This window comes from Corvus cornix, chromosome 19, assembly GCF_000738735.6.
Source record: "Corvus cornix cornix isolate S_Up_H32 chromosome 19, ASM73873v5, whole genome shotgun sequence".
In the NCBI taxonomy this organism is placed as follows: domain Eukaryota; kingdom Metazoa; phylum Chordata; class Aves; order Passeriformes; family Corvidae; genus Corvus; species Corvus cornix.
This window is the reverse complement of record NC_046348.1, coordinates 2569536-2583503: the sequence shown is the minus strand read 5'-3', so window position 1 is coordinate 2583503 and position 13968 is coordinate 2569536. Positions and strand designations below refer to the sequence as shown.

The 13968-nt window shown below is 43.8% G+C and overlaps 1 long non-coding RNA gene across 1 annotated transcript; it reads left to right on the top strand.

Annotated features, from left to right (window-relative positions):
- Positions 1–344: 344 nt before the first annotated feature.
- Positions 345–3432, top strand: LOC109145998. The gene is made up of 3 exons (XR_002047751.3): positions 345–450; positions 1807–1908; positions 2415–3432. It is a non-coding gene; the product is annotated as an uncharacterized LOC109145998 (long non-coding RNA).
- The last annotated feature ends 10536 nt before the right edge of the window (positions 3433–13968 follow it).

Genomic DNA, 13968 nt, shown 5'->3' with positions numbered 1-13968 from the left:
TGCAGAAGTGCACTCAATAAATTAGACAATGATGTATGGCACAGTACATCACATTCTTGAAGGCAAGGCATATATACTCACCAGATAATGTGGAGCATGTGAGGTATTGAATATATCAAAGAAAGATTAATCTTTGTCTGGGAGTAACCCTGCACGTTTTCTGTCTAGTTGAGTCAATGCAATATAATTTAAAATGTGAAGGAAGTGTGTGTGTGTGTGTGTCTGTATGTGGACACAGGAGGAATATGTTTGTACTTGTGTTAGGGGGTGTCAGGGTACACATCTGTTACTCTTAATATTAAGAGATTCCCCCCTATTCTTTTGCAGAAGAAAATGTTCTCTTCACATCTAAGGTCCTTTTCCTAAATGAGGATTAAGTGGCCCTTGGGACAAGTGCTGCAGGACTCAGAAGGTACAGCATGTCCTGTCCCAAAAAAGGTCTGCAGACATGTGAGTTTCATTCTTACACATCTTACCAAGGGAAGCTGTGGCTGCAGCGTGTGCTGGGTCACCAGTACCCTTCTTGACACTGCAACTGGAAAATCAAAGAACAGTAACTGTCAGAGTGTGGCCATTTGGCAAGTGTCTGCTCAAAAATGGCTGTGGTTCTGTGAAGGTGCCTGGGACTGAAGGGTTAGCTGGAAATTTCCCATCTGTGGCTTGTTTGTTTTTAAGGATTGTTAGTTTGTAGAGTTACAGTTGCTACAACTATTTTCACTTCAAAAATTTGCATCTGCTATGTTAACATGAAAATTTAAAACCTTGGTACAATGTATGAAACGATGATTAATTTACTGCATTTATCTTGGCTTACTAATCATTCTGTTTTTAGCTGATAATTTTATTTGTAATCTCCAGAGTTAAATTGCCATAAAATACCATAGTTACAAAGACATTCATGAGCAGTTGAAAGGATATGACACATTGTAATTTAGAAATTAATGCACACATTAAAAAAAGGCAATTCATGAGAAAGCTGCTAATACATGTACATTGTAGGAGAAACAAAGCAGGAAAAAAAAAGCTGCAAACCAGAAGATAAGCACATGAGTAGTGCAGCTGTGTCACTAAGTGACAGTTTAAAGATATGGTGAATTCCATCCCACCATCTCTGAACAAAGAGCAACAAAGGGCAGAGAAATGTAACACAATCACCCAGCAATGAGCATGAGCAGTACCAGCTGGAAAACATTCCCCGTCCATGCCTGATTGAGCTCTGCCTTGCTGTCTCTCGTAATGTGGATAGCTACAAAATGTTCCCATTCAGTGACACGCAGACACAGCACTTCCAGTGCAGGAGCACTGGGAAAGGTGTCAGAACTTGTGTTACCAGGTAATGCACAGCTGTGAGCAGTGTGCTCTCTCTTTGCAGTCCCTAATGATAAGAGTATAGGATGAGTTCTTTGAACACTGCAGTGGTCTCCAAAGCACAAACAATCTGCTGCCACTTCAGGTTTCTCAGCCCATCTGCATCCTAGTGTACTGGTTCTGGCCGGGACAGGGTTAGTTTTGGCAGTAGCCTGAGGGGGCATGGCTGGGACATGGAGTTTATTCTGTACCACCCCACAGAATTGCCAGGCGCAGGGGAAGAGAGCCTTTATCCAGAAGAAAGGGCTCTGTTGCAGGGCAGCGTGGCTGCAGTCAGGTTGCAAGCTCCAGGGTGAGCATTTTGGCAGGTCAATCACTCTCTTTTGTACACTTTTGTTATTAATATTGTTGCTGTTACTGTTGATTTTCTTATCTCATGGCTGTTTCCAGTAAATTGTTCCTACCTCAACCCACGATTTTTGACTTTTATGCCTCCAGTTCTCCTCTCCATCCTGCTGTGGCGGGGAGGCAGAGGTGGAAAGCAGGGGAGCAAGAGAGGAGCATGGTTCAGAGTCTTGGTGGAGGCACTGAGTTGGTGAGGTGAGTACCATTCCTAAAACACAACAGCCTTATTTGGCACCCAATGTAGGGATCAAAGGGTTGAGATAACAACAGATTTGCCCAGACTGAGTTGGAAACAAATTTGGTCTAAGCATTTGCTGTAGAAGGTCCCGAGCCGCTGGTCACAGTGTTGCTTGGTCTGTTCATGTGGGTGCAGTACCTCACCCTGTACATATTCCCTTATGTGCTTCTTGTGGTGTTCTTTTTCAGAGCAGGGATAGGGGTCAGGATTGCTTTGTTGCTGTACTGTGGGATATCAGTTTATGACATGATAGTATCAATGGTGATTTGGGATGTGGGTTCAGTGTTGATCTCCTGCCCTTGCCTCAGGCACTACCTTTGGGTGTCCATTAATAATCATACCCAGTCTGTGGGGGAAACAGTGGAGGATGATTTTCCCCAGCTTTTCATCCCCTTTTCTTTCTTTAGGCCTGCTACAAATTTGAATTCCCTTTGGATTCTCATTTAAATTCCCTTTTTCACAGTGCACACAATCCATGGGGCAGAAGGCACACCATCGTCATCACTGGAATTGACGTCAATGAAAGAAGGAGAACAAACACTGCTTCAGGTGGCTACCCAACTCTGGCACTATGAAGATCATCTTTTTTTGGTCCCTATTTATCTGTGCCTTGGCTGTGGAAAGACTGTCCAAGACTGTGGACAGATTCAAAAGAGTCGAGCAAATTAAAGAGGAAATGTCCCATGCCCCACCAGCATGGACCAGAGTCTCTGCTGTTGGGAGCAAGTGCCCCCTGCTTGAGACAGAGGGGACACACCACCAGGTAAGCTGTGCTTTTTCCTGCATGGCCACAGAGAGGACATGAGGAAGTGGGATGGAAAACCCACCTCTGCCCTGGCAGCACAGGTATGAGTTGAGAGGGAGAACAACCAGCATAGGAAATTCTTCAAGGATAATGCCATTCCAGTCTCCAGTGGGGAAGTCCTCAGAGACAATAGGAGGGATGATGTTGCTTTGGTTCCTCTTGAGGGGATGTCCAGTTCACATTTTCAAGAAGTGAGCATGGAGTACTATGGCCAGAACCAGAGGGGCCCTGCCTCCAGCCAGGTGGAGGAAAGGGACAATCAGATCTACTGGACTGTGTGGATCCATGGCACATCAGACCCACAAGCATATACAGCTTTAGTTGACACTGCTGCACAGTGTACCCCCATTCCAACAAGATATGTAGGGGCAGAATCCAGCTCCATTTCTGGGGTGACAGGAAGATCCCAAGAGCTGACTGTACTGGAAGCTGAAGTGAGCCTGACTGGAAATGAATGGCAAAACCAGCCCGTCGTGACTGGCCCAGAGACCCCGTGTATCCTTGGCACAGATTACCTTGGGAGAGGGTATTTCAAGGACCCAAAAGGGCATTGTTGGGCTTTTGGGAGAGCTGCTGTGGAGACAGAGGAAATTAGACAGCTGAATACCTTGCCTGGTCTCTCAGAGGACCCTTCTGCAGTAGGACCGCTGAGGGTGGAAGACCAACAGGTAGCGATTGCTACCACAACAGTGCCCTGACAGCAACACTGCACCAACCGGGACTGTGGGACCCCATCCATGGATGAGTCGAGAACTGGAGAACCAGGGAGTGCTCAGCAGGACTTGCTCACCCTTCAGTAGCCCCATATGGAGCGTGCATAAATCCAGTGGAGAGTGGAGACTGACAGTGGACTATCATGGCCTGAATGAAGTCACACCACCACTGAGTGCTGCTGTGCTGGACAGGCTGGAACTTCAGTTCGGACGAGCTGGAGTCCAAAGCAGCAAAGTGGTGCCACCAATGGCATTGCAAATGCATTTTTCCATGTTCCTCTGGAGCAGAGTGCAGGCCACAGTTTGCTTTCACCTGGAGGGGCATCCAGTACACCTGGAACTGACCACCCCAGGGGTGGAATTACAGTCTCACCATCTGCCATGGACTGATTCCAAACTGCACTGGAAGAGGGTGAGACTCAGAACACTTGCAGTACATTGATGACACCAATATGTGGGGCAACACAGCAGAAGAAGGTTTTGAGAAAGGGGAGAAGATAATCCAAGTTCTCCTGAAGGCCAGCTTTGCCATAAAGCAAACTAAGGTCAAGGGACCTTCCCGGGAAATGCAGTTTTTAGGAGTAAAATGGCAAGATGGATGTTGTCAGATTTCAGTGGACATGGTCAACAAAACAGCAGCTCTGTCCTCAGCAAACAGCAAAAAGGCAACACAGGCTTTCCTTAGGTGCTGTTGGGTTTTGGAGGATACATATTCCAGATTACAGTCAGATGTTAAACCTTCTCTATCATGTGACATGGAAGAAGAACGATTTTAGGTGGGGTCCTGAACAACAACAAGTTTTTTAACAAATTAAACAGGAGATTGTTCATGCAGTAGCCCTTGGGCCAGTCAGGACAGGACAGGATGCAAAGAATGTGCTCTACACCGCAGCCAGGGAGAACGGTCCTTCCTGGAGCCTCTGGCAGAGGGTACCTGGAGAGACTCGAGAACAACCCCTGGGGTTCTGGAGCCGGGAGTACAGAGTATCTGAGGCCAGCTACACCCCAGCTGAAAAAGAGATGCTGCCTGCTTATGAAGGGGTTTGAGCTACTTCAGAAGTGATTGGCACCAAAGCACAGCTTCTTTTGGCACCCCAACTACCAGTGCTGGGCTGGATGTTCAAAGGGAAAGTCCCTGCAACACACACTGATGCTACATGGACTAAGTGGATAGCACTGCGAGCTTGAACAGGAGATCCCAGTCACCCTGGGATCTTGGGAGTCATCATGAACTGATCTGACAGTGAAAATTTTTGACTATCATCATCAGAGAATAGAAGGTGACGTGCTGAGGGGGCCCCACCATACAACCAGCTACCAAAAAATGAAAAGCAATACACTCTCTTCACTGATGGTTCTTGTCATATTGTAGGGATACACTGAAAATGGAAAGCTGCTGTATGGATTCTTATGTGGTGAGTGGTAGAAGCTGTGTGGTTTGGAGTCTCAGCAGGGGCACTTCTCTGGGAAGTACCATTCCTAAACTGCAACACCCAGCCAAAGTGTGGCAGTGGGTTTGCTGCTGGATGTGGGCTGGTGCCTTGGGATTTCACTCAGTGCCAGGGTGCTCAGTGTTGCTTTTTCTTCTACAAGTGCTTCTCACACCACAGTTGATCATTGCTGGATATGGGAACACCAGCACTATCAGCCAGTTCCCATTCTTCTCCATCCCTGTTTGTGTAACATCACTATCCAACAGTGTCACAGGAAGGAACGCATTGCTTCTGCAATCTATAAGCAATGTGAAATAAAAGCTTTCTCTTCTTCAGAAAAATAACCAGAGGCTTAGGAAAGGGTGTAGGAGTGGATGAAATAATCAAGATAATGACACAGATTTTGGTACATTTCACATGCCCTTAAGTTTGTGGTAGATTTATTTACTTAAATCTCTCTCCTCTAGTGACTGGTCATTCTGAACTGCAGAGACAAGAGTATCCGTTGTAGATCAGTGTAATTGCAGGAGGGAGGAATTTAGAGTTATGTTTTTCTTTTCTTGACTATTAACTGTAGAGCTCTTCTAAGGTGCACAGGGAAAGATCCATTTTCTTCATGGCATAAAGCAGTCATACATTATATGAAATTAAGGAAGCCTTTTTCCATCCTGTACAGACAACCCTTTGTTATGTGTTTGTTCTTCATAGAAAGCAGTTAGTCATTAATCCTATGCAATACAGTAGGGAATCTCATGATTGAGAAATCAAGAGTTCAACCATACTTTCTTTGAAGGATGTTTTTACAAGGCATAGAATATCCCATGGCAGAAGTAATCCTTCAGAATAAAGAAGAGAGATGAAGGTGGTAGAGGCAGAGTAGCAGCAACTCTTTGCTTACTTTGAACTGTCTAGGGAAATTACAATTTACATCTAGAAAGAAATTGGAAGAGGTTGAAGATTGCTGTGGTAATATGAGCTAGGGCCTGTATGTTAACAGATTGCCATATTTAATGGACTCCTGGCTTGCAAACAGACTCATTTCCTTTCACAACACTGTCCATGGAAATGCCCGTCAGTGCAGGTCACTGCCGACACCCTGCTTCCATTCAAACAGCCACTCTAAATAATAATGAACATTTAAGAACTAGCACATAATTTTTAAATTTAACTCAATCCCTCAGGCACTACTATAGTGTGTATCCTAAATACCCCAATTCCCTTATTTTCTACTCTAGCATTACCTTGATAATACATATGCTGCCATGAAGGATTTCTAGTTCAGGTCATTTAAGCCATGGATCTTAAATAATTTAGAATACTAAATGCTTTTTAATTTAACACACCATAATGAGAATAACTGGTCAGTTTTTCTAAGTTGGTAAGTTTCTGCAACCTCTGATAGGGTGGTACCTGGCCAGGTGGCTTCTATGCCATTAACTCTTACATGATTCAGTTGGTTATAAAAAACTACAAGATAAGTAACTGTTGTGTTCCACCAACCTTCCCTTCAGCTTTCTGCAGGTTCCTGCTGCCTGAGTGGGAGACAGGCTGTATAGAGGAACACTTTTTTACTTGCCCACATCAAGCTGAGAATGTGTGATCCTCCTGCCTCCAGCTCTTGGTAGCTGGTTCAGTCTTCACATCCAGTAGGTTTTCAGCCAGGGGCTGCCAGGGTTACAGGTGACAATAGAATGTGGGATCATCAGAATATCATACAGGCAGTTCACAGGACTGAATAGGAGAGGCAATGGTGTTGTTTTTTAACACTGGGTGTGTTTTTTCTAAAACATGAAAACCTTACCAGTAGCTTCTGGGCAGCTTTTCCATGTGTTTGTAATGTTCTCTCCATGGATGCTGTCCCTCAGTAATCAATAAAACTTGATTAAGGATAATAGTGAAAAGCAGCAGCCTGCAACCTCATTAGATATAAAAATCCAGTACAGAGTGCGGTGACTAGGGTCAAATAATCATGACTCAAAGAACAAATATGTGGCCCCAGAATAGACGAAACCAAAGCTGCAGTGATTATTCTTTTTCCTCGCTGATTTTGTCCCACAAGCAGAAGCTGTGTCTTCTATGAACTGGCCATGGAATTGCAGCAGGACAGGAGGATAAACCCTGCATGAATGTCTTTTTTAAACATCAAACCAGATGGGTTGGTTTAGAATGATGGAGAAAACAAAACAATTAACGGAAAATTTTGGTTTTAAGGCTCAATGAATACTTTGCCTAACCTTAAATGAGATATTCCATTCTTGTCTTGAGTAGTTTTAAATATTGTAGCCATGATTAAAAGCAATTGACATTTTGGAATGAAACACCAATCCAAATTTTTAAAAATGGAAATATTTTTTCTTTCTCTGAATATCTTTTCAAGCAACAGTGTGGTAGAACAGGCACACCAGTGCCAAGTGTTCTGTTTGAATTGGGATTCTTCCACCCCAAGAAGGTCTAAGTGCTTGTAGCGATACTTGAAGATCTGTAGTGGCAAGAAACATGAGTCTTGATTTTTGGGACTGGTGACACTTCACCTCTCCAAGTATGATGATAGAATTAGAAATGTTAGGGTTGCCAACTGCAAATTTCTAAAGCTTGTAGTAGTGGCTTGAAAATAATGAATGATTGCTTTAATGCAATTGGGGGTTCTTTTGCTATGTCTTCTGTTTTCTGGATTGTTAGAGTATTTGTGGTTAATTCTCTACTTTTTCTGTACTCCCATGAAGACACAACAGTCACTTTTTCATTAGATGGGAGTGTTCCAGAAGAGCTGTGGCTTTAGCAGTAAAGCTACGTTGGAAATGTCTAAATGGGAAAGTTTGCTCTGGATAGTTTGGTTTTTCTTGGGAACATGAAGACCTGTTGAGGGAAGAGCAGGTGTGCCCCAAACTGCTGCTGTTTGTCATAGTGAAGTCCTTTGGATTGTGGGCACAGTAGGGGCAAAGCTTTGTCTCTGCAGAGTCTTGCCTTGCCAGGTAGGCACAGGGGATCAGAGGCTGACGAGTTCCAGGTGTTGGGACAGTGTCAGAGACTGGAAGGATTGCTGACTCCAAACATTTCAGGCGCATGTGTGGGGAAACGAGAAGGTTGGGTCTTGCCCTGGCGAGGCGATGCCCTGCTCTGCACACCCCACCCCTGGAGCCCCTAACCCAGCCCTGAGTGGCCACCAGACCAGATGTCCCACCTGGGAGAAGGGCCCAGGAAAGCCAGAAGGTACTTAAGCCAGATCACAAGGCGAGCTTATGGGCTTGACCCTACCTCCTTTGGATTTTGTATCAGCTGGTATATTGCTGGAACCAGGACTGGTAGCTATATCTCCCCTCCCTTCCTCTCCCCTCCCCTCCCCTTCTGTTCTTATCTCTTCCCTCTTTCTCTCTTTTTCTTTCTTCTTCTTTCTTCTTCTCAAAGTCTGAGTAGCTTAAAATTGGATGGGTTGGAGTTTGCTAAATTGAATTGGCTTACAGTTTGCTAAGTTAATGCTTTGTGAAATGCTTTATGTTGATTGAGTGTTGTTCTAAAATTTTCTGAAGTTCTCTGATTTTCTGAAGTTTGCCAGTAAAGATTTTGTTGTTTTGACCTCTTGAGGAACACCTTGTCAGTATTTTCTCCTGTGTGTCTGACTCAGGGTACATAAAAGAATCTTAAGCCCTTTTAAGAGATTTGTCGAGCGAGATCTGGGGCCTTACAGATGGCCAGTAGGTAGAGGTGGCTGGCTGCTGCACTTGGCCCCAGATATGTCCCAGAATCTGGGACATATCACAATAAGATTTTCCTTGCTCACATCGTCCAGTTCTCACACTTCTCCCTCTTCAGCTGCTGAGTGTTGGAGCTCAACCATTGCACAAGCAGTAGAGACTCATGCTGTCTGAGGTGGTAGTGAAATAGGTAATTTTGGCTCTCAGATCCATCATAGCATTAAGGCAATGCTCCAATTATCACATTTTGGAAGGGAAAACACAATGCTGAAGTAGAGGTACCTGGTGGATGATAACTTACCTGCTGGTCCCTTACTATGTCAGTGCAAACTTGGCATTGTTCTTTACATTACCTGGATAATTGAGGCTGTCTCTGAAACAGTTTCTTGTTTTCTGTTCCCCCAAATGGAAAGTTAAATACAATCCACTTTCTAGAAGCTGTTTTTAATTCTGACCATTGAGTTACATGCTCCAGTAATGAAATCTATTCCTCTAGTTAAAGGTCCTTTGTGTAAATTATAAACCCTCTTTTCTTTCCTCATAAATTCCCACCCTGCTTTCTAGGGAGGTAAAGTGTACATTAGCCACTCTCCCAGGGGACTCCCACACTGTGTGCATGACAACTGTGAGATAATATCTGAGCTGCTGGTGCTGAGTGCACTCAGCTTCCAGCACTGCAGAATGGGGTCCTCATCTTGGCCCCAGTGTGAGCCAACAAGGGGGTGTTTTTCTTCCAGGCAGTACAATTTAGGTGTGTAATGTTTTCCAAAGCACTGACTCAGGAGAGGAGGGGCTAAGGATTTTCCTTTTCCTCTATTTATTTGCAAGTTCCTGACACAAATGGTTCTTTGAAGTGTCTTTAGGATGCTGTAGGGCAATGTCATAGGTTAGCAAGCATAGTCCCGGAAGGGACGTCCTTGCTAAGGGGTGCTTACAGTTTCCTCTGGGAACTGATAGAACCTATCAGCTGGCCAGTTTGGATATGGACAATTCTCTAAGCCACTTAAAGTTGTGATCACCTCTGTGATCCACATTTAAGAATAGGCAAACTCCCCCTCCAAGCTCTCTCTCGTTTCCGGCACTGGGACAGGTGGCTGCAGGGCCCGAGTGGGGGCCAGCGGGCCCAGCCAGGCCCTGCTCGGGCCAGGCCGGGCCGGGCCATGGCCATCCTGGAGCCGATGGACCTGTTCCAGCCGTGGAACCCCCCCCACTGCCTTGCCGTGGGCAGCCGGAGCGGCTCGGCTCTCCCCCCTCTCCACTGCGATAAGAAAAATTCAACATTCCAGCTGCAAAGCTGCAAGGCTGAGGTGAGATTAACCCTTTTATTGCTGTGAAGAGCTGAAAACCTGAGGGAAGAGAGAGAGGAGATGCTTAAAGCTGAAATTCTGTTGTGAAGCTATGATGTATCAGAGTATCCTGTTGTAATTCCATGAAGATATGGGGGGTGGAGTGTTCAACTCGTGAGCAGAAGCACCTGCGCTGAGATAGGCAGATGCTGACGCAGCTGTAATTTCATGAGAAGTTTGGACAGGGAGAGATGAACCAGATGAGGACTTTTGCTCCAAATGGGAAAGGAGAAAACCTCAGTCCCTAGAGATGAACCAGATGAGGACTTTTGCTCCAAACGGGAAAGGAGAAAACCTCAGTTCCTAGAGATGCTCCCAGAGATAGTCCTAAAGATGAAGATGATGAAGACCCTTTGCTCCCAGGGAAGGAGAAGGGCCTCTGTTTTTGTTTCTGAACGGCTCAACCTTAAAATTGTACCCCAAAAAACTTCAAGAGTGGACCCTCGAAAGCAGTTGCGGGAAAAGCTGCAAGTCGGGGGAAAGGACTCACACGCAGGCAGAGAGACTCCTCTTCCTAAATGGACTGAACAATATTTGGAAGTGGGCGGCTGTCTCGTTGTGATAATGTTTTCATAGCATGAGCAAGAAGAGACTTCTCTTTCTAAATGGACTGAACAAGGTTATTATGGCAGTGGTAAACAGACTGAACATCTTAAGGGTTGTCTTTTCACATTGTCAGTGGGAGAAGGGAGGAAGGTGGGGGGAGGAGGAGAGTTCTGAAGGTGGTATAATTTTTTTTTCTTCTTTTAGGTCTGTTAATAAACTTCTTTATATTCTTTCAAGTTTGGTGCCTGCTTTGCATTTCTCCTAATTCTTATCTCACAGCAGATAAACAGTAATGAGTATTTTGGACCAAACCACTACAGGCAACCATATTTCTCATTTAAAAATATCTTTTGAATCACAAAAAACTTTAGATATGTGTGTGTATTCATAACAGAACGTAAGCACGGAACCACCACTGCTAACACACAGAAAGTCAGCTTTGTCAAGCTACACGAGGGTTGCTATTTCCCTTCAGTCCTGTGGTTGGGGACCTTTTAGATTAAATTCATTAGTTCATGGTAGTTTTGAGATGTAACATAAGCCTCCAAAGGCATCTTAAGCTTCTCTTTTTTATTAAAATTAAATCTTCCCTTGGCATTTCTCTAGGCACTTCTCCAGTCACAAATAAAAGGGACACTGCTGAAGGATATTCTGCTGCACACTTAAATGCCAGCAATCCAATTAAAGAAATGTTTAACCTTTTGTAAATAAAGCTATGGCTTGTACTGGCTTTTGGCTAAAGGAAAAAAAAATTAACTAATTTATTATTAAGCTTCTTACCCAAGACTGATGTATGTATTCACGATATAGTTTATAGCATTATAAGGCTATAGAATACTATTAAAATTATTCTGTCCCAGAAGGTCAGCTGGCTGCAGATTCAGACACTCTGCTCTCGAGTCAGCTCTGCTCAATGATATCCTTCTTCAAAGCCACCTTGGAATCTTGCACAGTCTCAAGACGCAAAAGTCCTGATCCAGATGTTAGACATGTCACAACACTTTCTTATGGCCTTTGTTAAAATGAGCATCATTTTCCCATTGCAAACAATACATGTGGATTTCGATAGGAAAGTGTTCAAACTCTGATATACATTGTTCTAAGCCTTAGTCTAAACGCATTTTTAAAGCTAGACAATTGATTCTATATCTGGATGTCGATTTTGTACTGTCTCTAGACAACTTAAACAGTGTAGAAGACTACATTATAATTTATCTTTATTGCTTCTTTTGCTGCTACTCAGACACTTGATCTGTTGGGATGTTTTCTCCAAGAAGATTTGGCAGAGACAACACACTAGGCCTAGTAGCAAAACTGATAAGGGCTTACACTGGGCATGGAGAGGAAGGGGAAAATGAGTTTTCCTGCTTTTCAGCATCCTGAAACCATAGGGCTTCTCTGTGAGGGGAGGGGAACCCATGGAACAATCTTGGTGGTGCACTTGCACTAAGACAAGATACCCAAGTAGAGGCTGCGTCTTTTACTAGGCTTGATGCTGTGCTTAAGGCATGGAAGCATGCTGAATTTGAATCAGAAGCAGTATACTTCCAAAAAAGATGTAACTGGAGAGCAACCACACAGTGAGGATTTCAAGTCTTCTGCCTCTGTTTCAGATGTGAAAAGAAAAGCCTATGTGCCCAATAGCTTGTGTAAGCATTCCAGCAGTAAGAATAGGTTTATTCGTTATATTTATATGGCCTCTATATATCCAGAAAAGTTAAGCCAGGGTTCATATATTTCTTACTTTCCTGCTGTGGCATTGTTACCAAATACCTGGTAAAATAACACTCCTTAACACCAGTGTAGCATTAAGAAGCAGGCATTCTTTATTTGGCACCTGATGCATGAGGGGATATTTCCTCTGAAATACCTTGATGCTGAGTACAGACAAGGCTTGTGTTTCTATACTGTAGTTTACATACATATTAATTGTTTTTCCCAGAAGAAACATACATATGATAATCCTTTCCCCGAAGTTATCAGCATAATTCCCTTCCCACTGGTGCAGATCTTTTCTTGTCCCGGAGGTCCCTCCAGTGGTCTTTGGTGGTTGCTGACCACAGAGTTATACCTGACCACACAATGAACTCAGTTCTACTTTTCAAATGCAGAGAAGAATTGGCATAACTGGTGTGATTGATTATTTTGATCAATGAAGTGTGGGTTTTGTTCCCTTCTTGGTTAATGTTAGTTGTAGTTTGATTGTATGGTTCCATAGGCTAGTGATTTTGAAAAATTGTCATTGCCTTTTCCATACCAGCTAAGCAAATAGTTCATCTGGCAATACTTCACCCCTTTGAGGCTTGTGTAGCTTGCTTTCCCTTCAAGCCTTCTTAAGACTCACTTAGCTTCTTTATTAACTTTGAAAAAAATGTTAGGTCAAACTTGGGGCAGAGTTGAATCATAGAATCATAGAATGGTTTGGGTTGGCAGGGACCTCAAAGATCATCTTGTTTCCACCGCCTGCCATGGGCAGGGACACCTTCCATTAGACCAGGTTGCTCAGAACTCCATCCATCCTTGGCCTTGAACTCCTCCAGGGATGAAGTATTTACAGCTTCTCCGTCACGTAAATTAGTGCAGGATGTATTTTGTGCTATCATACAGGTCAGGGAATCTGGCTGGGTTCTTGCACTATTTCACTTTTTTACACACAATGCACAATGGAGAACGGTTCTGCCTTTGCATGAGCTTCTCTATTAGTTTGTTTGGGTATTTTTAACCAAACTGATAGCTATTTTCTCTTATATCCAGTTTCTTGACGGAACAACAGTGCAGGAGGATTCAGAAAGAACATCTCAGGGTTGAGTCTTTTTTTCAAAGGAAAAATATATCCTTGTACGTTTCTGAGTGCCATGAGTCCCAAAAGACTGTTTTGATGGTGGCAAGACATTGCCATGGATGGCAGTGCCATACCTGGCTGCAGGCCTGGTGAATCCCTGCTGCTCTGGAAATTCCCCAGTGCTTGTCTCACACTCACCCCAGCGTGCTGCAGGCTGGGCTCCTCAGGACCTGGGATTGGGAGCACCACAGAGCTCCATGTCTGCATGTCTGCTACACTTGTGCTTTTCCAGCTGGCTTATTCTTCTGTTTGTATTGCTCCTGCTTGCAACTTGGCATCATGTTTGGGGGTTGGGTTTTAATTTTTGGTTGCTTTTTTTTAATGTTGCTACCAAGGCAGATATATTTTCTTTTCCTTGTATGCTATAGAAAAACCTAAAGCTTCTTAAAAAATTTTTAAAGCAATTCAGCTTTTTGAAACTGCATAATTAAAGAGCTCTGAAATAATTGGCTTATTATAGTGCACCCATAAAAATGAATTTGCATCTCATTTATGAACTATTAGATTCCTTATTACATGCGACTGATTGTTCTTAATGTGACTTGCATATAATTTAGCATTCTTTACTCATGCACTTTGTAGCTAAACACTGGGGGAGGGAAGTTCATCCCAAAATCACGGCACCGGAACGCAGATTATG